The following is a 26,692-nucleotide window of genomic DNA, read 5'->3' on the forward strand; positions in this document are numbered from 1 at the left end:
GGACACATACTAGATATGTGAGTATCAACAAGTTATTTAACCATTTGGTAGTCTCAGACCACACTGTGAGATTGGTGAAAGAACTTTCCACAGTTAGAATCCTCTATATCGATGAACCTCATAGGTTCAGACCACAAACAAAACTCTTATACATAGGAATGTTAGAATCGTAACTCTGAGATTTTAGGGGACTATAAATATCACTGAGTTCACTGGTATTAATTTCTAATAGAAACAGATCCTTGCTGCCCCAAATTGATTTAGAGAGTTTTAAAATAACATTATGCTGTATTGTATTTTTATTTATATTATTAAATGTTTCCTAATTACAGTTTAATTTGCAGTGTCCCACATTGGTGGACCTTTATCTTTGCAAAAGAATACTGGGACGTGTCCTGTTTGAAGGCACGAGTTGTTCTTTACAATATGACAATTTTAAATTTCAGTTGTTTTTTCCATTTTCATTGCTTTCATCAGTGTGTTTATTGTTTTCCTGGCTCTTCTTCATTTTGCATCAGTTCATATAAACCTTTCAGTGATTCTCTTATTTATCAAATTCATAATTTCTTTTAGCACAGTTATCATAGTTTGTTTGGTTCTTCCTCAGTTAGTAAGCATCTATTTGGTTTCCAGTTTTTTGCTACTTAGAAAAAAGTTATTATAAATATTTTTGCTTATTTGGAGCCTTTATTTTTGTCGTATTTCAGGCATATGCTTCCTTGAGTTATATGTCTAGCAGTGAAATTTTTAGGTCAAAAATATAGATATTTTAGATACTTTATTCACTTAATTCCAAGTTACTTTATAGACTGTTTGTCCAGTCTTTCACCATTTTGAATAAGGTATAGTTTAGTATACTTCCTTACTTTCAGAGTATGTGGTACTTTATAAAAAGTGCACAAACTATAATGCTCTCTGATGACCAAAACCAATTCCTTTGGCAGCAAAAGAAGATAATCTTGCTCTTTTGCCTCTCTCATTTGGAAAATCACATTTTTGATTAGCAAAACTGTTGCCCTGAGTCACATGATTAGTTGAGATCATGATCCACTGGCGTGAGCTTAAAGTGAACATTGTTGGTAATGAATAACTTCAAAAGCCTCATCCAATTGAGGGCACTTTGGAAAAGGAATTCTAGCACACTGTAATAAACTAGGATTTTTTACAAAGCTGACTTCTTGGATTCTGCATTGAAAAAAGACAAAATGGAAAATAAGCATATCAAAAAATGTGCTATTGAAATTTAGTATCTTCTAAGTGGAAGAGATTTTAGCAGTTGCTCAGTCCAGCTGTTCAGAGAATGGAGGTGTCTCTTCTACAAAATCACTGACATGATCATCCTGCTCCCACTTCAGTATTTTCAGTGATTGAGAGCTGACTTTTGGTGAAGTCCAGATTTTTTGTTTTTGGGTGGCTCTAAAAGTCAGAGAGTTTTTTTCCTTATGTTCATTTATTCATTCAAAAAGATTTTACTAAGAGGTAACCATTTGCAAAGCGCTTTGCTCTAAGGAATATGAAGTCAAGACAAAAATCAGAGCTTATCTTTAAGGAGTCTATCCACTCTTTTATGTTGTAGACCTTCAAGTATTTGAAAATAACTGCCATCCCATCATGGATCCTTTAGGCTTCCTCTTCTCCAGTCGAAACAACTACATTTCATTTTGTTTGTACTCATCTCTATATGATGTTAAAGAAAAAAGTGTTGATTTCTTTTCATTTAAATTTTCTCCCGCAAAGTGAATTACATATGGGAAGCTGCGTGGGAAGAACATTTGGCTTGGAATAAAAAACTCTGGGCTCCAATCCTGGCTCTGCCTCTTCTGTGCCCCATGATTTAAGACACTTAACATTCAGAGCCTCAGTTTTCTTGTTTGTTGAGTGAAGGGATGGATTAGATGAACTTAAAGGGCCCTTTCAGCTTTGACATTATGTGATTCTGTGAAATGCTAACAAGAAGCTAAATACAAACTGATCAGTGACTCTCAGCATAGCCTAACCTACTCCTCCTGGTGCTCAGGTACTAAAAATTGGAAGGATTGTTTTATTAACCCCAGGGAGCAAAAGGCAGAAAGCAAATAGACAGCCACAGGGTTGAAAAACTAATTAGGTGTTTTAAAGAGGAAAAAAAAAGTTGATGATTTAAATCGATGTCAAGGTAGGGTTAATTCTTGCTGCCTCCTGGAAACATGCAAAGACATAGTACAGCTGATTGTTCATGAGGAAGAGACAAAGTAATGTAAATCCAGACTAACCTTGGAATTTTAGAACAATATGTATAAAATAAATGAAACCTAAATTGCAATAAAACCTTACTCACTCTGACTCAATTAGTCTTGGACTATTGAGCTAGACTAAAGTTTACACATAAAGAAATATATCTACAAGGGTAGGATTTGCTAAGTGGATTGATAGTGCAAACCGAATTTCATTCATTCATTCAACAAATATTTCCTGAACTCCTATTGTGGGAGGTAATGTTGTGTAGTGGAAAGAACTCCGCATGTGGTATCAGAAGACTGATATCTGATTCCTGGCTATATTGCCTTATGCAGGTCATTTAACTCTCTAGGTTTTAAGTTTCTCAGCTTTAAAATGAGTGGATTGGATTGGATAATATCTAATGTCCCTTACAGAGTTTAGACTAGGGGTTTTTTTAAGTCCCTGTATCTTGGGATTTCAATAGACCTTCCTATTATCCCATTCAATATGAAAGGAGAGAAATTCTAAAATTTATTATGTACACGAAGATAAGAAAATAGCTTACTTTTTCATACTTTTTTTTTTTACTCCACTACAATGTGGAATATCTCAAAAGAACCTTACAGTTATTTATTCTCTGTAACCTCTTAATAAACATCTTATAGGTGTGCATCCAAATTTGGGCAATATGATGGGCAAATGATGAATTAACCAAGATGGTTTCTAAAGTTCCCTCCAAAGAGATATCATTACTTAGAGATCGTCTTGCCCAACCTCTAATGTTACAAGTAAAAGGATTGAGGTTCCTCAGTAATTGAGACCACTTAATAGTATACAGTTATAAACTTTGTGACTTTTTTGCTCCTGGTTCCATGATCTGATCAAGGGTGATTACCTACCCACCAATGGGCTCTACTAGAAACATTTTATAGAACAAAGAAGCCACCTGTTTCATCAGATCAGGGCTTTTCCTGTCCCAATGGAAACTGGGCTTGGGACTGATAGTCTGGTCACTAACTTTCCATCCAATTGTAAAACTCTGAAGTACATTCCATGCAGAGTATATCAACAATCAGAGTCAATAACTGCAATGCAAATGAAACTGGAAGTAGAGGGTTTCTTCCTCTACTCTTCACCTCAGATCTTCCATCTTTTAAAATTGCTAGATTAGGGATGACAGCCTTACAGAGTGGCCAGTGCAGCTGATGGTGATGCTCACGTTATTTTTTTTTCATTCATCTACTTCAGAATGTGTCAGCTTGGCTCATATTCAAGACTTGGAAATCAGTTGTAGTGGTAGAATTTCAGTCATAGATGCATGTGAAAACATGTAACATGGTTACCAAAAAGCGTAAGCCTGGAGGATAAAGAGGGAGGGAGAAAACTAGCAAAGGAGATTGAAGAAGCTGAATCTTTCCATCTAGTTTCAGCATGTTTGAGAGTAAAGAAGTTAACGACTTGTAAGTCAGGGATAAGTCAGAGATTTAACTCCTGGGATGGTATTAAAATCAGTAGGATGTGTTTTTTAACCATAGGAAACCCAGACATAAAGTCTAATCAACTCATTTTATAGATAAGGAAACTGAGATCAAGATTGGAGAAATGACTTGGTCAAAGCTGTACAGATTCTCATGGTCCTTCCAGCATTAGAACTAGCGAGTTTGAGTCAGGAAGACTTGACCTCATATCCTCTCTCAAATATTTACTAGCTGTGTGTATCTGGGTGAGTCACACTCCCCCAGTCTCAGTTCCCTCATTTTTAAAAAGAGGCCATTGGATCGAATCTCCAAAGTCCCTTTCAGCTTTAAATTTATGTCCCTATAACCTTACATATAGACTTGCTTGAAATTCATTTTACATTTATTCAGATTTCTTTCCAGTTGTTTAAGTGGAAAGAATCTAGAAACTAGATGTATGAACATATTCCCATAGCTTCCTTAAGCCCATATCTACTGATTGCTTTTTGTTATTTTGTTATTTTTTAAAAGAATATGTATAAAAGTGCCAGGCAGATCATATTACCATAATGCTTTGCTTCTTTCTCACTGTTTTGTGAAAATATGGTAGAAACTCAAGAGCCATCTTCACTCTCTGATCTCTGAGCTTTTTAAAATAAAAATAAATTAATTTTTTGGGAAGCAGGAGCCATATTTTTAAATTTTTAAAAAACATAAAACAAAAAATTTTTAATAATTTTAAGATAAATTTTTAAAAATAAAATTCAGGAAATATTGAGAACAGAAAACCCTCAGAAATAAGTATTTGAGTTTGAAAGGAAGACTATTCAGCCTTCCTCAAACAACTCCCATAGTGTTTGTGTGGAGTTGACAAAATAGGAGAGTACCTTTTCTTTAATAGGTCACATTGCTCCAAAGTGATCTCCACACACACCAGAGGCCTCCTGAGGTCCAAGAGCTTTTTCTTGATAGTGAAGAATGATGAGGGGAGGGGGAAATGAAGGGAATGGAAAGTGATTCGCTGGGGCATTTATGAAATGGCCCCCTTTTTGTTTTCCCTTAGACTACTAGCACATTCCTCTCAGGGCTCCTTGAAATGGCAAGAGAAATCCTTGCCTTTGATAATTAATTATAAGGCCTTCTTTCATTACCAGTCATACAGAATCTTTTCTTTTTCATGTATTTAGAAATGAAAGACTATCTCTCTCACACACAGAAAATAACGCAAACATATATTACCTTTCTAGCCATTTGTTGAGATTTTCTGACAGGCCAAAGCATCAATTAAATAGTCTAGCTCTTCTGACTATTTTTTTTTCAGAGGTTCCTGCTGGCACGTTAATTCCTTGGAGACATGAATTGCCATTCTCCTATCTCCCTGCATTATTATTATTGTTGTTGTTGTAGTTTCGTGAAAAATGCTGTTTGAGCCCAGTCAGATACCACAGCTGCTGCTTATCAGACATTACCAGAAATAGACAGGGCTTATCTCAGTAAGTATAAAAATCTCAACACCCTACAAATTAGAATCACCCCTAGTACTTCCTCAGGTGGAAGGAATTGGAAATGATCTCCCTTCCATTGGTGGTGATAAAGCCATGGAATGCCTTTACCCTCTTCCAGATCCCTGCTCCCTTTGTCCTTCCTCCCGCCACCCCATTCCTTTTGTAGCCTCTTGGATGGACTGAGCTGCTCTTTTATTATTATGATAATATGGCTCCTCCTTCCTAGGGAAACCCTAGCACCATGATAGACTCATCAACCATGGTATGAATGGTATATCAGATTCAATGCTAGCTGTGGCAGCAAAGGGTTTGAGATACTTAGGCCCTGTATGACCTTGGACAAGTTAAGTTACCTTGCCTCATCTTTAAAAAAGGCGTTTGAGGTTAGTTAAATTTCCAAGGTCCTTTCCAACCCTTTGTTTGGGCTAAGTGAAGTATTCTTAATATCAGGGGTTTTGATCTGACAGTGTTGTGCTATTCCTTATTTTGTAGGTGAGTATACAGAGGCTCAAAAAGGGAAAGTGTTTATTAGAAATTAATCCTAATAATAATGGTACCTAAGGCAAGGATATTTTTATTTTTGTTATTTTTTTTAGCCCTAGTGCCTGCTACACAGTTCCTGGCAAGTAACAGACCTTTCATAAATTCTCATTGAGTTGAATTTATATAGAGTCCTGGAAAGTATGTGAGATGTTTTAGAAACACTCTCTCATTTTGTCTACCCTAACCTTCTGAGGGAATACTATCCTTATTTTTATAGCTGACCTACTTGAGACTGAGATGGGCTAAAGATTTGCCTCTGAACACACACTTAGTGAGACAGATTCAACCACAGGTCATATTGATTCCCGATCCCACTATGATTGGCCTTTTGGATCCCCCATAATCCACAGTCATAGATTGGAAACTGAAAGGATCTTAAGGTCTTCAAATTCAACCCTTTCATTTCATAGTTGAGTAAAATGAGAGTGCAGAGAGGTATAATCCCAAAGTTACCGGAGTACTAAGAAGATATGTTGACTAAGACTTTTCACCTGGAAGTGTAGGGTCAGCTGGCATCTGGAATCAAGCAAATGCTATGTTTTTCACACTATATATTTTTTTGATCTGTGTTGAACTTGTTCATCAATATCCTGTCATCTGCCTTTATCGGAGATCAAGAGTTTATACCAAACTACCGTGTTATAGTATAACATTATAGTGTTGCCAGACTTGTCAGTTTGAATTTTTCCTACCTCCCCCCTGAAGGTTCCTCCCCCCCACCTCTGTTACCACTCTCTGACAGGAATTGGGTTGGGGTGAGAAGCAGACCCTGCGGAGACAGCGTCAAGGGTGATTAGGCTTGCTGAGTGCCACAAGAATTCTACTCTGTTCCCATGGAATGGTTGAGGAGAGGGGAAGACTTAGAGATAAGAAGAGAAGTAGCCAAGAACTTAGACAGCTGTATTTGCTTTCCTTAAGTGGAGAGGAGCCACTAGATTGGACAGATTAGTTCTCATAACCCATTGGCCCCCTGGTTGGTACGTGAAGGTTTTTCTTACACATTAGGAACTCTTGGAGTTATGGAGATTCATCCATAAGTTTTATACTGTCCAACCAATGATTGACATGAGGTTTTTAGGACCCATCCACATTGCTAAAAGATATCAACCAGACCCAATCCACTTGGCAATAATAAAGGGTACTTATGCTATGTTCCAGCTTTTGCTGAAAAACTTAAAATTATACGGTCATGGAATATAAAAGTTGGAAAAATCCTCCAAGGTCATTTGGTTCAACCCTTTCATTTAACATAATAGAAGGTCATAAGGACCAGTCAAGGGGAATGATTTTCTCTGATTCATCCAGTAGATGCAGAATGAGAATAGAGAGTCATGGTGGTAAAGAGTTTTTGAAGAAAATCAGGTGTTTTTTTTTGTTTTTTTGTTTTTGTTTTGTTTTGTTTTGTTTTTCCCCCTTAATAGTCTTCATGTTTTGCAGGTAATTAACCAGCTTTCTTAGTTTGGATTTGTAAAAACAAAAACAAAAACTTTTTTTTTTTATTAGTGGATGAGATTTCTGAGCCCCCCAATAGATAAAGGTCTAGCAATTGACATTTGAAAAGATAGATTAGATCTAATTCAAGTTAGTAGAAGGGCAGCAATAGCAAAATAGATAGACCACTGGGCTTGAAATGAGGAAGACATCTTCCTGATTTCAGATCTGACATCAGATACTTAGTAGATTTGTTATCCTGGACAAGTCACTTAACCCTGTTTGACTCAGTTTCCTCATCTATAACAAAGAATTAGAGAAGGAAATGACTAACCACTCTACTATCTTTGTCTAGAAAACCCCATAATGGTGCCATGAAGTGTCTAAAATCATAAAAATGACAATACCTTAAATCAATAATTTATTAAATGCCTTCTAAGGGTAAAGTACCTTGCTGGGGGCTAGAGATACAAATATGAAAGTGAGAGATAGCCCTTGCTTTCACAGAGCTTTCATTCTATTGGGGAATAGAGTAGAAATATGATATATTCACAAATAAATACAGGATGTAAAAAATTAATATGAACTAGCTTCCTGTAGACGGTGCAAACTTTAAATAGAGAGATTTAACCTTTTTTGCACATATATTCTAATTTTCAGACTTAGATGAGTTATTTCTTGAGCAAAGTCTTTGTTCCAGAAGTCTTCGTTTTTGGAATTCTTTGCCTCCTTTGGCTCACTCTTTCACAATAAAGCTTGGATCTTCTCTGGCGACTTTGGCCTACTTGTTGAGGGGCAACTTCTTTTGTCCCTGTAGCATCCTCTGCCCCTTTTTGGCTCTGCAAGGGGTATAGGTGTCCCTGCTTTCAGAAAATTCAATATTTATAAAACGGAACTAAGAGAGAGATTAGTTGTGGGTTAGCTTGTGGATTCATGGGAAGATTTGTTGATTTATCAAAGGATTTGTTAGCAGGTCCCTATAGTTATAATAGATGGTATGTATTATACAAGTACAATAGGGATGCTAGAAAGCATCCCTATTGTACTTGTATAATAATAGAAATCTTTCATGCAATAATAGAAAATCTAACCTATGTATATAATGCTTTATACAGTTAGGCCAGAAAGATTTTCTACTCTATTCACATATAAGTTTTCAGATCATTAACTGGTTAAAAACAATGCTTGGGGCCAAGACTCTTAAAACACTAAGAGTCAAAGCTGGACCTAGTAGATGACATGGGAGGAGGAATTCCATAGCACTATCCCACTATCATATCCTAGAAACCCTTTCACTCCTCCACCTATTTACATTTTTCCCCATTTCTATATTCCCATTTTTCCTCTCTTACTGTGATCTCAAGACTTTGGGACAGAGACATAAAATATCTTGCTCCGACACAAAGGTTAGGACTTTGAATGTGAATAAAAGGGGAAATAGAATTCAATTTACAGGCTTCAGGAACCCCCCATTAAGGTCCTGCTACATTGTCCAGCTGCGGTTTGACTGGGGAAGATAGTAATCCCCGCCCCCACCCCAACCCATTCTTCTTGCCCAGAATGAGCAGACCTCCAGCTTGGCTTGTGCCAGGTTTGTGTCTGGAGACCTGCCCTTTCCTTGGTGGTGCAGTCCCACCTCCAGAGGCAGCGTCCTTCCTCCAGGGTGCCTGATATTGAGCCAGGGAATGAGTAATTGGGACTCGCCAAAGTGTTTAAACACCAGAATGAAATTAATGTCCCCTCATTGCTGGCTATGCTGACAATACATTACAGCAAACACCTTCCCAAAGTGAAATGAATGTTTGTTTATCCTCATGAAATATACATCAAAACATGTTGGTGGAAGAAGCCCTAATGAGGGAAGGGGCTGAGCTCTCTGTTAATTCTGGGCCAACAGTTAGCGGAGGTGATGGCGGTTAGGGGTGGGATTTTTTTTTTTCTTTTTAAAGCATAACCTGTCCACAGCTGTGTATCTAGGACATTAATATGGGTTTAATGAAAACTCCAGTTGATCTGTCCAAAGATATTGATGAGCATTGCCCAGCCATATTAATCATCTGCTTGAGAGAGGAAATGAAGGAATGGGTGAGCAGCTTTCTGTCAGATGCCAATCCAGACGAAGGGATATGGGGTTTGTGTGTGTGTGTGTGTGTGTGTGTGTGTGTGTGTGTGTGTGTGTATGTATAGATAGGAATTGAGGGAGAGAGAGAGAGAGAGAGAGAGAGAGAGAGAGAGAGAGAGAGAGAGAGAGAGAGAGAGAGTTAAACCTTCCAACTGCTCCCTCTGTTTCTTGGGGGAGAACGTTGAATCAGACGGATTGAGTGGGACCCTCATCAGCAAGAAGGAGTGCAAAGGAAATTCCGGGACAGTATTTAACGTGAAATCACTAAGCTTCTGCCAATAAATCCATTACTGTTAATTATATTGGGACGGCTAACGATCCACTAACAATATTCTTTCATTGATTTTCATTCGAGGTGAATCGATGTTATGGTTTTAATCTGTTTGGATCCCTTCCCCCATACCCTTTTTTTCCATTTCTTTACCCTCCCCAAGTCTCCCCCCACTCCCCTCCCCTTTTGCTCCTGCAGTAATGCATTTCTTTCCTCTCTGGTGATACAGTTCTCTCCCTAAGTGCCAAATGTTTCTTGATAGGAACAAGCTACATTTCTTTATGGCTTATGGCAAACTGCCTTGATTACTTCTACTGTTGTACCCATTATGTGAATTAAATATGTATTCAGTTGCATGCTGCTTGTGGTGTTATTGCAGGGTGACATATGGTACTGACTCAATTAGAGTGAAACTAGCATTAGATAACCCTTCTGATTACATGCATCCTGACCTGCTGCTCGGCCTCCTTACTGCTGCTCCCCAGTTGTCTGCAGGCCGCGGGTTTTCATTATCGGTTATCATTTCTTTCACACCGGATGTGGGCGCTGGGTGACTGAGGGAGGGGTGGGGGACTCTGAAAAAGAAGGCATCCAAGAAGGGAGACAGACAGACACAAATGATGGCTGGGTGACAGAGAGCTCACAATGAAAATATGTGTTGGTTCCAGGTTAGGTTTTAAAATTCACTTTTTTTTGGAGGTGCTTGCTCTGTGTGGTAAGAGGGAATTTCAGGGTGATCTTCTGGGCTCTATATGCTCCAGAAGATCAAGGAAAAAGCCTAGGTATAACTAAAAGTAGTATCTGTGGTTTCTAGGTCTTTACTTTTAGGATAATTCATTGAGAAATATAGACCCCTTCTTGGAGGAGAAATATTAATAATTTTAATAATAATACAGTACTTTATGTAGGTAAAATACTTAATACTCTTCAAAATGCTTGGTAATATATTACTCATAAGATACTCAAAAATCATCCCGAAATAGGTAGGTAGGTAGAAATTTTTATTGTCTGGTATACTACAGAAACACAGAATTTGGAATTAGGAAGACCTAAATTCAGGTCCTTCCTCTGACATTTATTAGCTCTGTGATCCCAGACAAATCAGTTACTCTCTCTCAGTCTCAGTTTCTTCTGTCTGTAAAATGTGCTGGTTGAAAACTGTGGCCTTCAAGGTTTCTTCTGGTCCTAACCTCATATTATTCTTCTTTTCATTTTACAAATGAGCAAACTGAGGCAGAGAGTGTGACTTGCCAGGATCATACAACTAGTAAATGGTTAAGCCACCCTTTGGACTGAGGTTTCTGACTTGAAGGTTTTAAGAAAAGAATGTAAGAGAATTTGAAAGGAGAGAGAGAAAAACAGAGACAGAGAGAAAGAGAGACAGAAACTGAGAAACACAGAGAAATTGAGAGGAGAGAGAGAGACAGAGAGAGAGAGAGAGAGAGAGAGAGAGAGAGAGAGAGAGAGAGAGAGAGAGAGAGAGAGAGAGAGACAGAGAGACAGAGAAAAAGACAGCTGAATATCTGAGGTATAAAGTAAAATATATTTGGAGAAGAAGGATGTATATACATCTTCTAAACAGTTACATCAGTTATTTAGTGATAGACATGAAGTCCGTCTAATATTTCTTAGCTACTTTTTTGTACCTTCTCCTCATCATTTCATTTGGACAATAAGAGATGAGGTTAAAATCATCTTACAGGCCAAAAACTACCTCAAGGTGGAAAAAGGGGAAAAAATAGGCTGAGGGTGTCAGAGCTGAATTTGTTCAGAAATTGGTACAGGAGACATTGCCCCAAGACAAGCTGGGTTAGTTGTTGGCTGTCAAGCCTCTTCTTTCCTGTGCCTTTGACCAATAGCAGCACATTGCCAGTGAGAGTTTGGATTTTAGGAGATGTATATTAAGCACTCAATGGGTGCCTCCCTGGCATATTCAGGATATGAAAACAACTTTTAAAATAGTCTTTATTCACAGGCTTGTTTATAGTCTTGATGGGGAGAAAGGAGAAACATTCATAATATTGTTGAGATTATGAGGCTGTAAATGCTTGTATCAACATGTGTGGGACAGATTGTGTTGTAGGGGTTTGGAAGAAGAGATCCATGTGGACTGGATGGCCACTTCAAGTAGGAAGAACTGGACTAGATCAACAATGTGGACCCTTCTAACTTTTGCTATTCTTTGATTCTAAAGAAGGAAAGCTTGCTTTATGTAATATGAAAGATCATCAGAGATGATAGGTAGACTCTCCAATTTACTCTTCTATCCTACTTGGAGCCCCTTCTAATACCTAGGGATGGATGTTAGATGAGAATATTTTCTGGAAAAAAGACTATACTTGTTCTGAGGGCTCTAATGGAATAGAATAGATTGCATTCAAAGAAACTGCTTCTCTCTATTGCTTTCTAGTGGTAGAACCCCAGCCTTAGTAATTTCTAGGACAAAGACTAGAAAGTAGTAGTTAGCCATGGGATAAGAGAAGGCAAACAAATCAAGTCAAGAAGCATTTGTTGCATGCCTGTTATGTGCTAGACATTGTGCTAAGCAGATATGGTTCTTGAATTGCCCCTTCAGTGCCTACCTGCCGTTAAATATTTCTCTTTTTGGGGGGGAGAAAGAAAGCAGTGAGAAAGCATCCTTCTTATTATTATGCTTTGAATGAATCTGATTCCCTCTGTGTCATTACTCTGTAGGCCTCCTGCCTAAGAGAAGATTGATATTATTATGATAATAATAATATCTGATAGCTATTACCTTCAAGTCCCAGTTAAAAATCCACATTTTACAGAAAGCCTTTTATAACCTCTTCTTGATTCAAGTGAATTTCTTTGAGTAATCATTTTAAATTTATCATATATACATATATATTTAATTTATATATATATATAAAGTTATCATATATATACATATACACATACATGTATATATCTAGACATAGACACATGCATATATACACATACAAACATACATAGCCATGTACCCATGCTTATATATACATACATATAAATATTTGATTTATGTTGTTTTGCATATACTTGTTTGCATTTTTGTCCTAGCCCTTAGATTGAACTCCTTGAGATTAGGGCCTTTCATTTGCCGTTATTTGTGTCACCATGGTCTAGCATAGAACTGGGCACATAGTAGGTGCTTAAACATTTAATTTGTCAATAAAGCACTTTAGCATACAGAATAATATAATTAATTATATACAAAAATATAATTTATCACAAAGAAGTAAATAGTCTGTATGTTAGCCATGTTTGAGGAGTGAGGAAATGGAGAGATTAAGAGTCATACTGTGACACAAAACAACATCTCAGGACCAGAACACCTTTCTTATTATCCAATTTGTAGGGATATGAATGACAAGGTTGCATTGAAACCTGGAAGGATTGTATCTTGTGAATTGAGGGGGAAAATGGATATGCCTTCAGAACTAATTGAATGACCAGAACCAGAAAGTAGGTTAATGCTCCTGTAGGAATGCCCCAGAAATCTCTGTGCTTGGTTTCATGCTATTCAACATTTTCATCAATGACTTGGCTGAAGGCTTAGATGGCAGTGTGGGAGAGTCAGAGTATTGCTTTAAATTTGGGCTCTGCTCCTTCACACTGTGGGCCTTTAAGTAAACTAGTTTAGGTTTCTGACTTGCAATATAAGGAATTTGGGCCATCTTATTTTTATAGACTTTTCCATTGCCAGATCTGTGAGATTATGTATGTGCTTACCAAATTGGCTGGGGTGAAGCCATGAAAGAGAGCTCACACATTGGACTATGGAATCAGCCTCTAAAAGATCTCAGCATCTTAGATCACAGAACTGACTTTAAGAAGATGAAATTTAATAGCAATAAATTGTATGATCTTAAAATTGGGCTAGCAAGAATTTTTTTTAAAGAGTATATGGAAAGAATTTGGGAACTTGGGGAAAGTGCAAGTCCTGGAGGACTCAAAGGTTAGGCAAGAAAGCAAATATGATCTTTGTGCTCATTAAAAAGTATTAGTGTTTAGCGCAAGGAAGGGGCTCACCACAACTGAAGTTTTCTTTTCATTTTTAAAATCACACTTCAAAAGAAGTTGATAAGGTGTTGAATGCATAATACCTTTAGTTCAAGTCATTTGAGGATTGGCTGAAAGAATCCGGGAAGTGTAACATGGAGAAGAGAAGAGCTGGGGAGATATGATAGTTAGCTTCCAAGTATTTGAAAGGCTGTCATGCAGAAGAGAGATTCAGCTTATTCTGTTTGGCTCCATAGGGGAGGAGTGGGAACAAAAGGTGAAAGTTGCAGAAAGGCAGATTTTTGCTTGATAGAAAAGCTTCCTAAAAATTAAAGCTGTTTGAAAGTAGAATGGAGCAGCCTGGGAGAGGTAGTGGGTTCCTCCTGAACTGGGGTCTTTGAGCAAAGACTAGATGATAAGTTGTGTCTGTGGCATCTCCCTTTAAGGGAAAGGAGAGACTTCCCCTTCAGATAAACGTTGAATTAGCTGGCTTCTGGGGTCTCTTCCAACTATGCGATTCTGCCCTTCTGTGAAAATATAATTCCAAACTTTAAGATGCTTTCAGTCTAGTTGGAGAGACAGTACAAGACTATATATAATTAAGTTTGTATACATATATACACATCTATATCTATCTATATACACATCAATACAGTTTTAGATTCTTACTAGCAGTGTAACCCTGGGCATTAACTCTTTTTGCCCCAGTTTCCTCATTTGTAAAATGAACTGGAGATGGAAATGGCAAAGCACTCCAGTATCTTTGCCAAGAAAAGCCCAAATGGGGACAAAATGTCAAATAATTGAAAATGAATAAATAACCAAAAAAATATTTTCTATTTCATTTTCTGTCACAGTTAGAAAGAATAGAGAAGATGAGGTATTTAAAATAAAATTCCTGGCAAAAATAACTAAGAGTAATAGAATAGCCTTTCCATAAAGTAGTAATAATAATATTAATGACAACAATAATAAAGCTGAGTGCTTAAATAAAATGGCTAACTAGAAAATTCAGCTATCCAGAATGGCATTTCTTGATAGGTCTGGAGAGCTGAAGTTCTTAATCCCATAGGTTTTTGGTTCTTTGTGACTTTCCCATTTTAACCTTCCCCATTTTTTTTAATCACCATCACACCCCCACCCCCCAAAAAATGGTTACGCTCCTACAAAAACCACTTGACAGCTGCTTCCTGGTCTCTTGTTCCTGAAAAGGTAATTGTAATTTATGAATGACCCTGTGCCATGAGAGGAAGTGTACCATACATATTTGCCTCTGCGTTGTTTTGCTTCATGAGGTGGCAGGTAGAGGGAGCGTGGTACAGGAAATGTCATTACTTTTCTAAGCCACCATGAAAATGAAAAACTAAAGGAACAGGGTCAGAGGAAGAGAGAGAGAGAGAGGAGTAGAGAGCAGTGGGATCACTTGCTCCTTTGTCTGAAAGGGAAATACTGTGAATATCCCTTTAGGTCTGTCAAATGTCTGGTAAGAAGGAAAATTCTTCTCTCTTCCCCCCTCACCCCTCCTTTATTTTTCTCTCTCTTTGTAGAATAATATAAAATACAAAAAAAGCCCAGCAGAAAGGGAGCTGTGATGCTGTCGTCCCTGCCTTTGATGTTATTTATTTTCCTCAGTTGCTGCTCTGGAAGCCCAGAGTTGACAGAGCGGTTTTGTAGAATAGAAACATTATAGACTGTTACTGTCAGAGTGTTAAATGTGATGGATAGAGAAATAGAGGAGAAGGACGGGACTTAATACTGAGAGCCAGGGTGCTCATGGGAAAATAAACCATCCGCATATAAGAAATGAATGAGGTAATGTGGCGGGAGGTAATGGGCTTTCGCAACATGCCGGAACAGAGATGCTTATTACAGGGCGTATTTAACCCTTGGGATGCTGATTCCCCTTTGCATGATCAACGGATGTTTTGCTCTGATCCACTGTATGTGTAGATGTATGTGTGTGGCTTCCCTTCAGACAATGAAGTGGGCATGGTGGGGGGTCCAAGGGAAAGAGAGAAATCTGCCTTTAATAATGCTGCATTTACAATCTGTGCATTAGAAAAACAGGCAGCTCTTTGGCTCCGAGGTGTCCCTGTGACTACGTGAGACCGGCAGCCCGCTTTGATCACCAGGTTAGGGAGAAGTGGTTGATGTGGGAGTGAGTAGAGGGAATTTGAAGCTCTGCTAAAATCTCACAGAAGACTTAATAAAGGCTTTGGATAAGGAGAACTTATTCAGGACCCTCATGAATCCTAAGGTGCTTTTTATTTCCTACTGGTAATATGTTATCTCCTCACATAAATGTAACTGCTTTGTGGGAGATCACTACTACCCTTTGTTGGTAATAGTGGTCAGAGTGGGGGCTGAGGGAGTGAATAGGTGTAGTGAATGGTCAGTTTCACCATGATTAGATGGAGTCCTGGGTGAACTAGAAAGCAGCAATGGGAGCTATGTCTAAGAGAAGGTTCGCATCCACCAGACTTGAGATAAGTGGAATAGACAGCAAGGTGAGATGTGATACAGTGACGAGAAATGTAGCTAGCTAGGCCTTTGCAGCTAGGGACCCTACACCTTGCATGGAATTCTCTACTGTACTCCTGTGGTGATATTGATCAATCCTGTAACTAACAAATATTTTTATTAAACAAATGGTATCTTCCAGGCACTGTGTGCTACTTGCTAGGGATGCAATGACAAAAACAAAATGATTCCTAACCCTCAGCAAATTTACATTTTATAGGAAGGGACATGTGCACATATAAGTATAAGTGAATTGTATGCAAAATAAATACAAGGTAACTTAGAGGAGATCCCCAAGCCCCCAAGGTGATCAGGACTATGCACAAGTCACAAAATGACTAAATCTCAGAGTGGGAAGTGATCTTGAAGGCAGAAATATGGACTAGTCAGCTGATAGTTAAATTTTGCATATTAGCATTCAAAGCCAGGAAATTGGTAAATACTACAAATCAAGCCTTGATTTATTTTGGGTTTATACACACACACACACACACACACACACACACACACACACACACACACACACACACATACTTAAGAAAGCGATGGAGAAATTTTAATAATGCAGATGAAATTTAAAAGTGTGTTTAGTATACTTTTTTGGGAAGGCTGAGGTCATTTAATTCAACCTCTTAATTGAATGGGAGTTTTCTCTACAACACCTGAACAAATGGGCTTCCAGCCACATTTTAAAGGCCTTTAGTAAAAGGGAACTCACTGAATATCCTGAGCCTATTCTACTTTTGAATGGTTCTAATTATTTAGTATTCTACATGTGTGTGTATGTGTGTGTATATATATATATATATGCATATACACACATGTATATGTACAGTCACACAATATACTTTATACACATATACGTATATAAATATACGTATATGTGTATATGCATATGCAAAATGTATTTTATATATATATATTTTCGGTTCCTGACTCTGTCAACTTTAGCTTTCCTTTCAGGATCATTTCATTGGCAGATTTTATAAGTGTGTCTTCAATGCCTTCATTCAAAACATTGCATACACACATATTATAAACTTACATACACATATTTCTGTCTATCTCCAAAGGGAGAAATGAGGATAGGGAGAGAAAAGACTATTCTCTCTAGGAAGTTCTTTCTCAGGTCCAAAATGTTATTTGTTTCTTATTTGAAGATAATCGTATTGAAACACAATGAACAGAGTTAAAATATAAGGTGAAATAAAGCTTCTAGACAACATGTTGTTCTTGTGGTCTTTTATTCTTTTTAAGCCTCTTTCATTGCTTCTGAATATAATTTAGCTACCTAGTTCTTTTCACCTTGTCTCTCCAGTAGAATGTAAGCTTCTTGGGGGAAGAGAGATTTTTTTTTTCTTTTTATACTTGGTTCTTTTCACTTTTTTGACCCAAACTTTTAATTCCATTGTCTTAGGGAGTTCCCAATGTGGAATACTATTCCATCAGTGCAGATTAACAGCTGCTCTGACACACATCCCTTGTTGCATAAGTGACTGGTCTAGAATGACAATCTAAGAGGTATCAGAAGTAAGACTAGAACGCTGTTCTTCCCCAATGTAAGCCAATTTTGTACTACCTCTCAGAATTGTACACAATAGTACTTAATAATGTTTGTTAAATTGAATTGTGTTGAACTGGACTAGTTTGAATTGAACTGCCAGTAGCTGTGAAAACTAGGAGTTTCTCTTCTCTTTCTCACTGAAGATGGTGCTTTCTATCCTGAAATCCTAGTCATTGTCTGAGGCCAGATTTTAATTTAGTTTCTTCTCACTCTAATCCTATATCACTTAGTTGGCTCATTAAAGGCATTGTAGGGAATTCTTACCTCTTCATGGATTGGTCAAACTAGATAGAGTTTGAGGTCCCCTATAATTCTGGGAAATAGAGAAGGAACTTTATAATGTGAGATTTAATGATGTAATGGAAGTGAAGATCAGGAAATAAGAAGAGACGTAATACTGTATTTTTTAATTATGAGAAAATAAAAATAAAGAGCTTAAATGCAGTCTTTTGACCTTGAAGTTTTCCTTTTGGAACAACTTGAAAAATAAATGCTATCAATAATTTACATATATCAAATTCATTTTTTATTTAACTATCACATCAAATATACAGTTTGATTAATGGTGTAGTATAAAGTATTTTTTAACATATTTTTATATTATCTCTTTTGTCCCAAAGTTTTTGTTGGATACAGATATTTTGACAAAATATATGTAGACTATATGTGTTTGTTATCATGTATGTGTGCATGCATGCAAACACATATGCTCCTATACATGCTTTTGATTACCTGGTAGAACTGATGGACAGCTTGTCAGGCTGCTTCAGCAGGTGTGAAAAATTAACTCATTCTGCAAATTCCTTTTGACACCAGGCTTCCAAGGCAGCACCTTGATTTTTAAAACCTGTTGCCTGCAAACATCCATTCCTCCCCCATCCTGACATTTTCTACCTTGTCATTTGAAAGCTTCAAGGCAGGATGGTGGTTCAAGAGAAGAAGGTTAATGTATAGTAAAGAGATCCTAAGGATCTGTAAAAACCCAAGCCTAACCAAGTCTATTTAGAAAGTGTCTCTTTAGAAGACCTCTGTATCTACACATGCACACAAACACAGAACCTTTGGATGGTTTCCAGAAGGCTGCATTCATTTCAGCTCAGCTGACCATTTATACAGGACCTAAGAGTCCCCAAGTGCTAACTCTATGAGTGCCCCTACTGTTCACAAATTGGGTTTCACCTGAATCTCATGGAGCTGAAGTACTGACTTATTTAGAGTAAGAGAAATTATCATCATACACAAAGTCAGGAATCTGTTTAATGATTATGAATAAGAACCCTAGTGGTTTTTCCAATAAGGGTAATCCAGAATGAGAGACCCAGGCCTCTTCTTCCCAGAATCCTTCCTAATTCACTCAGTAGCCCTCATTGAAATAGTTTGGGGCGTGGCATTTGGATCTACTTTTCTTCCACATCTTTTTATTAGCATTTCCTGCAAATTTAGCTATTCCTGAATTGTATTTGAATCAGTCTAGAGTCTAGGAAGGAAAATAGACTGAAAGAGGGCTTATTTTTTTTTTCCCTTGGAAAGGCAGCTCACAACCAGCTTTATTTGGTAAAATGCTGCAATAGATGCTTGTCAGAAATAATTTATTCCTGTTAGCTGTAATCTGAAGGAAAACAGATACAAGTCCTATAGTTTAAAAAAAAAAAAGTAAAGGAAAGAAGTCTTGCTTTCGCTGACAGTACAAAGGTGTCATATACAAGAAGGATTGACACAGACCAAGGGGTCTTGTGGGAAATATGATAATAACTATAAAGAAGACAGATTATTCCCCAGTTGCCAACATTCAAACCTTTTTACAGTCAGTTCAAACATATAAAACTTTATTGCTCTAGCAGAAAGGGGAACAATTTCTAGTTGCACAGCTTTCCCAGGGCTGGGTTTATACTGTCTGTGTTATTGCTCTATAGTGGCATTTTAAAGTTTATTGAACAAGACTTTTACAATTGAAGGAAGTATATAAAACTGTAAATTTATTAGATTTTTCAGGATAAGTGCCCTTTCTAGTTGTGCTCAAGAATTCGGAGCTACGAGAAACTGCTAGTTACAAGACTTATTAATATTAAAGACTGAGTGCGCACACATTTTATACCTTAACTGATCTCAAAAATAATATTATGATATGACTGAAAGTGTGAGCTCTGGTGCTATTGAAATATGTGTGTGTGTCCATAGATAGATGCACATGTGTGCAACTCTGTGCACTGGGCGTGCAAAGCTATACCCTTCCCCCAATGTTATCATTTGTTATCTCTTACCCAAATGTTGATTTTTATCTCAATTAGTCAAGATTTGTCTCCATTCTCCAAAGGATAGCTTAGAGTAACGTGATTTTATTTTCTGCACTCTTGTAATTCTGTGTTTGCATACGCATGCGTGGATGCGTCTGTTCACATGTATGTATGTGGGCTCTTTTGGATGGGTATTGATTGGTCTCCTGTGTCTGCCTGTTGAAGAGACTGTGTGCTGTTTACTTCAGCAGCTGGGTAATGTTAATGCATCCTGCTGAGTTCCTTGTGATGCTCGACTACAAAACGTTGCCCTGTTCTGTACTGCAGACATTCTGCATTTACAGGTGATGCATTTCCGTGGATGTTTTGGTGAATATTTACATCATGTGTCAATATGACATCCCCCAAGAACATCTGTAACGGGCTGTAAAAGGAGGGAGGGAAATGGATTAGGTTGTCTCTAAGGTACCTTTCAACTCAAAAGTTCTATAATTCTATGATCCCATCTTCAAAGCACAGCTTTTTTCTAATAGGCACGTCCTTATGAAATGTATGCAAAGATTTTATCTTTTATGTAGGCTTACTTTTCACGTGCAATTTGTTTTGGGCAGGGGGGATAGCATTCTGAGGGAGATTATAAAATGTGTTGTGATGCTTATGGGATTCTGCGCAATATAACGAGGCACCTCCCCCAAAAAATTCCTTGAGAAGTAAAAAAAACTTCATTTTATGCAAATATAAGGTTCATTTAGGTAATAAGTGAGGTCATATTACAGTTATGCCCATAATTAAAGCAAACACCAATCTGAAAATTCAGAAAATCCAAAGAAATAAACCAGAATAAAGCTATTTACTTTACAAAACTAAAATAAATAATTCACTATGAGAGGCTTTTAAATGGTAGTCTCCCCCAAGGATTTAAAAATGTGACTTCACCTATCAAAATTATATTTATATATGACTTTTCAGTTCTATAGTGAGGTATACCACAGTAAGTAGAATTTACCTATATGACAATTGGTTACATTTTTTTTCATACTATTCAATTGTATATTTTATAAATCTCTCTTGCCTAGTGCCTTAGAAATAACATGTACTCAGTGAATATTTGTCAATTTGATTTTGGCTTATTCCTGTATAAAAGTATACAGTGCATTTAATATGAAATGAATACTATTTCTGGAATTTCTCATTTCAATGTTTTACCTGTAATTTGAAGAATTATCTATCTCTCTATATATATAATTTTCCATTTATATTATAAAAAGTTTTCAGAAACTGAAACTTTAACAAATTTTCTAAAAGGTTTTTCTTAAACTGCATTGTTTAAACACCTATTGCCCAGGATGATTCAAGTACATGAGGATGGTGGGGAATTATACCTATGATTTTGAGGTTAATGTCATCAATATCCCAATTAGTTGTGAAATAATAAAGGCAATAGATTTTTTAAAAATCATTTAAATTCTAGCAAGTATTTAGAAAATATATTTGTCTTTCTTTCAAAATTCTATACATGATGTTTATTTTATATAATTGCTCCCAGCCAAAACAGGTAGCTTCAGTCTAAAAGTCTGTATATATGGGAATGTAGGGAGGAGAGAAGGATGGAGTTTTGATGATGTTTTTCTTTAAGAGTGTCAGAGACTACTACAATGAAGAATTCACATTATTGCACATAGCTAAGGATTCTCTCTCTTCACCTAGCATCACCAATTCCACATATCCCAATAAATACACAAATGCACTGTGAATGTCCATGTTAAAGATGCTTGGAATAAGAGATTTCCTCAGCCATTGTGATCGCTTTGAAATTTATAGACATACTTCGGTTTATGTACTAATTTCCTTAGAGGCAGCTAGGAACAGTGGATAGATAGAGTTCTGGGCCTGGAGTCAGGAAAATTTGAATTTAAACTTGGCTTTAGACATTTACTAGCTGTGCAACCATAGGTAAGGTAACCTCTATTTACCTCAGTTTCGTTACTTTAAAAATGGGAATATTAATAATATCTACCTCACAACATTGTTGGGAGGATCAAATGAAATAATATTTGTGAAAAGTACCAAAAAAATATTTAATGTACAGAAGCAATATGTAAATGCAAGCTAATAATAATAATATCATCATCACCAACACCATCATTAAAAATCATCATCATCAAATTTTAGCATTGGAAGTTCCCTTAGAGACTACCCAGTCCCTAGAGGTATGTAGACCAGGTATCACTATTGTCATGAAATGGTAAGAGGTTTGTTTTGTGCTGTTTTACTTTTTTCCCAGGGTCACATAGTTAGTCTGCTACAGAGACAAAAGACGGACCTGAATCTCCTTGACACAGAGTCCTTTAGGTCATTGTACATTCACTATAATTACTAATTTAAGGTGGTAATTTGCATCCTGGAACTCTCTACAAGGACCCACTGTGATCCATAGTTCACATGTAGGACATGCTATGGATATGTGGAACAGCCAATAACTAACCCACCTATCTCTTTGATAAATCAGGCTTATCTGGTGGCTGTTTTCTTGAAATGGATAGAAACTTTTCTTTGAACATATAGGTGCATTTTGCCCTATCTGAAGTCACTTGTAGTGTGACATCCAATCGGCACTAGGTATACTGCCTTCTCTGCACATTAATATCCTAAATGCTTTACAGCTTCAGATTTAAATAATAATGAGAACCAGAGACATGCAAACCCTCTCAGCCAGCCTCTCCTACTCCTTCACTCAGAAAACCAGAACCTGCCAGACCCATGAAGGGGAAATTTTTATCAGGGGCCTAGATGTATCCCTCTGATTTTCGGGAGCAATGGAAGGAACTGCATGGATGAGACTTTCATCAACAAGATTCAAGGGGACAAAAAGCAGGAAACTAGAATCCAACTAAAGGACCCCAGAACTAACCACCTTTGCCTTCCCCACCCTGATTGTTTTCTAGGTCTCTTTTAAAATCTGACCCAAATTTGTTGTCTGCAAGGGTGAGTTGCTAGACCTTTATGTAATTTTTACATGCTGGAAAAGAGCTATTGGGACCCAGGACCTGAAGCAGGCAACATCCAGTCGGAGTGGCAGGTTGTGGCTGGGAGGAAGTCAATACTCCCTGAATCTTTTATGAGACCTTGGATATTCTGATCACAGCTCCGCTGACACTGAGATTGGAATACAGATTATGTGAGGGAGCGCTGGTGACAAGAAGCCCGGGCTTAAATCTTCCCAAGGTTTTAACTTGCCTCACCATATGAATATTTTGTTATTTTATCTGGCGCCTTCCCTGCAGTAAGGCCAGGAAGGAGGGCATTGCCTTGACCAGGGACGGATGTGCCTGGAGATGGAAGCAGAGAGAGCATCATTCTGGCTAATGGGACTAATGCCATTATCTGTGTACGTATGTGTTTTAGCAACAAAAGGAGGAATTCACTCATACTCCCAGTGGAAGAGAAAGAAAGGGAAAGCCCCTGAATCCCTTGTAATCCCAGGCCCCAGAGGGCCCCAGGATGAGCACCCCTGGAGATGCTTGTGAATTCAGTGCAGATTCTGAGAGAGAAAATAAGAAGACTCCTACATGAAGATGAGTTTATGCTTAAGCGTGTCTTGGGAATGCAAATGCATTTAAGAATCTTCAAACTAAGCCGCCCCTTTTGGGGAAAAGAGGAAGAAAAAAAAAGTCTGATATGGGAAGGACACTGAGAGAATGTAGAATGAGGATTTCTGCTGCTCCCATGAGGGGAGAAGCCAGGGATGTTGCCAAAATGGAACTGGTAGGGGAGGAGACCCGGCTGGGCAGGGAGCTAGCATGGCCTTATCTCCGACTTGTGAGGGTATTTGGATTCAACAGAAATCACCAAGAGATCAGTTGGCCTAATGAAGGCTTTGGAATGCTTTTTTTGCCATCCTTAGGCCAAGTATGAACGTTGGTGGGAGACCCAGGGAGCGGAAGAATGAGAGGAAGTTTGTGGAAAGGAGACTAGATCTCTGAGACCTATGTGGTTTGATAGTGAAAAAGTTGGAATCATGTGAATGCCTTTTATTTTAGTTTAACATAACATCTATCTCATATGATGTCACAACTGCCCCAGGTATAGGACAGGGCAAGCATTACATTTACTTCATGCCTAGAAATGAAAGGCACATTTCTTTATGGTCCTACTATGTGCTAGAAGAGGTACACATTTTTAAAAATTTTGTATTATCTCTGTGATCTACACTGGTAATGAATGAAATAAAAATACACAAATAGAGTTTTGTGTGAGGTTTGGAGAGAGAAAATATTGCCGGCCAGAGAATCAAGGAAAGTCTCTTAAAGGAGATAGCATCTGAGTTGGGTTTTAAAGGATGAGAAAGAGATGGGTAGAGGAAGAAACTAAAAGGCTAAATAACGTACTAAGAGTCATAAGGCAAATTAACATCAAAAGTGGGATTGTAACCTGTTTCCCAACTCCCAGCTTAATAAAATTCTTTCCATTAGGCCATGCTTCCTTGCTATTTAATGGTCACAGCTGGTCAATATGATGACTGTGGAAGGAGATAATGCTAATTGACATAGGATGTGACTCATATAACAGGTAGCAAGGTATGTCTGCCTTTCATGGAAAAAAATAATACCTGGGATCAGTGAGGCAGAGATATTAATGAAGGCCTGAATCTCTTTTGCCAGTTTCTCATTCATTCATTAGGGTTTTTTTCTTTCTTAAAAACTCTTTGTATTATAAGTATATTGATAACAGATTTATGGTGGAAATAATACTGTGAGAAAAAGTGCTGTTGTCACAAAAGTTATTTTTTTAGGAAAAAACAAAGACTCTTTTGTTTAGTTTTTATAGCCCTAAGCCTCTCTTGTCCAAATCCAGAGATGTTGTTGCTCAAAATCAACAAATATGCATTTATTTATTTATTGCCTGCTAAAATCTTATATTCTTGTCATAGTTATACTTCTTTCTCTCTTTTCCTCCCCTCATATCTCACACTTTCCCCATATAGAAATATGGAATAACCACACAGATAGAGTATTGGTGCTTCTGACTTATTCTGACTTAGAACCAGTGGTATCCTAAACTAAGTAACTCCACTACCCAATTGCTGTCCCTTTCTCCCCTAAACAGCACCTGTTATCTCTTTGGTCTCTCCACCACACCCTAGGAAGGGATTGACTGTCAGAGTAAGCATAACTCTGGCAAAGGCCAGAGGGGAAAGTCAAAGAAACTATTTGGGCCTTTCTTAATGCAAGAAAGCAGGTGATCACTGACCCTCATCCAGGGGGGTGCTAGAGTGAGCTTATGTTATACTTGGTTCTGAAGAGCCGATTGTTAAATTTTAAATGTGATAATTTACATTTCAGAAATGTACCAATCAGGACTTAATTTATGGTTTTATTGATTGTCTAATCCGATGATGTAAAAATCAAATAGAAATTGAGTCATGAACCATATATATGGATCTCTATGGACCATGTCTATCAGCATATCTGTATACTCTCACCTTAATAGAAGCCAGTACTCTATTATTACTAATTATTAATCACTTACTACTTCCCCAATGGGGCACTTAGATAGTTCAGGTGACTAGAATGCTAGGACTGGAGTCAGAAAGTTCAAATGCAAATTTAGATATTTATTAGATGTGTGACTCTGGACAAGGTACTTAGCTTCTTATTGCCTTAGGTAATTATTACCTAGGTAATTTAGTGTATAGAGTGCTGAGCTTGAGTGAGGAAGGCCTGAGTCCAAATCCAGTCTTAGATATTTACTAGCTATATGATCCTGGGCAAGTCACTTACGTTCACCCAATCCAATGGAGAATGAAATGGGGAACCACTCCAGTGGCTTTGTCCAGAAAACTCTATTCATGGTCATGAAGAATCAAATGCAAATCAACAACTGAACAACATCTTAGGTGCTGAGTATTCAAAGTCAAAAATAAATGGTTCTGTCTTTAGAGGAACTTGCATTTTACTGGGAAGAAAAAACCATATATGCAGTTAAAACTCATCACTGTCAATTATGTAGAGAGCATTTAAAAGTTTGTAGAGTACTTTATACATATTTTTTATTGTACTCTCAAACAACCTTTAAAGATAGATGGTAGATACCCTTATGTCCATTCTATAGCTCAATACACTGAAATATGTTAGGCAGATGACCACGTAATTTCTAGGGCAAGATTTGAATTCACATCTTCCAGGCTCCAAGTCCAGCCCTCTATCCACTTCACTATGTAACACTAGACAATGTGCCAGGAAGTGAGAATACAAAGAACAAAAACATGGGGAGTGGGGGTGGTACTATCTTATAGTCAGTAAAGGACTTGTGTAGGAGGAGGACTTGTCATCCTCCATCAAAGCTCCATTTTGACTTCAATTTTTAAAAGCTCTGCTTTTGAGAGAGGCTATGGCATTGAGTCAAGTTTCTGTCTTGGGTAAAGAGGAAGTTGATAAGGGGACCTTGGGCAGAAGGACCTTCTCCAGAATAGGGAGCAAGGCCATGGGAACATGACTGTTGTGGAAGGTGAGCCCAGCTGTTTGGTTCAGGAGTCAGGCTGGTTCATTAGGAAATGTGGTGGAGCTAAATGAGATTGAATAATAACCAAATTACGTGGAACTAACTGATGCAGGGCCAGTTCATGAGATCAGAGGCGATTTCTTGTTTCCAAAAAGTTTTAAAGTTCTTAAGGCCTGTTAGAATGTGTAATTAGTGAAGGCCTGTTAGAAGCAGGAGACTTTGTGGGGACCAGGGCTTATGACCATCGAGATTTTGCACAGGGACCACCCACTAATGGGCACTTCAACTCCAATCAGAGGTCACTGAAAAACTGCCTAAGCCACGTTATGGTGGGCTCATGGAGGAG

General features: G+C 37.7%; 1 protein-coding gene across 2 annotated transcripts in view; it reads left to right on the forward strand.

Moving 5' to 3' along the window:
- The window catches only part of PBX1 (PBX homeobox 1), a 310,501-nt gene that overhangs the window by 131,611 nt on the left and 152,198 nt on the right, over nucleotides 1-26,692 (forward strand). The window lies entirely within an intron of this gene.

Source organism: Sminthopsis crassicaudata, chromosome 4 (assembly GCF_048593235.1).
Source record: "Sminthopsis crassicaudata isolate SCR6 chromosome 4, ASM4859323v1, whole genome shotgun sequence".
NCBI classification, from domain to species: Eukaryota; Metazoa; Chordata; class Mammalia; order Dasyuromorphia; family Dasyuridae; genus Sminthopsis; species Sminthopsis crassicaudata.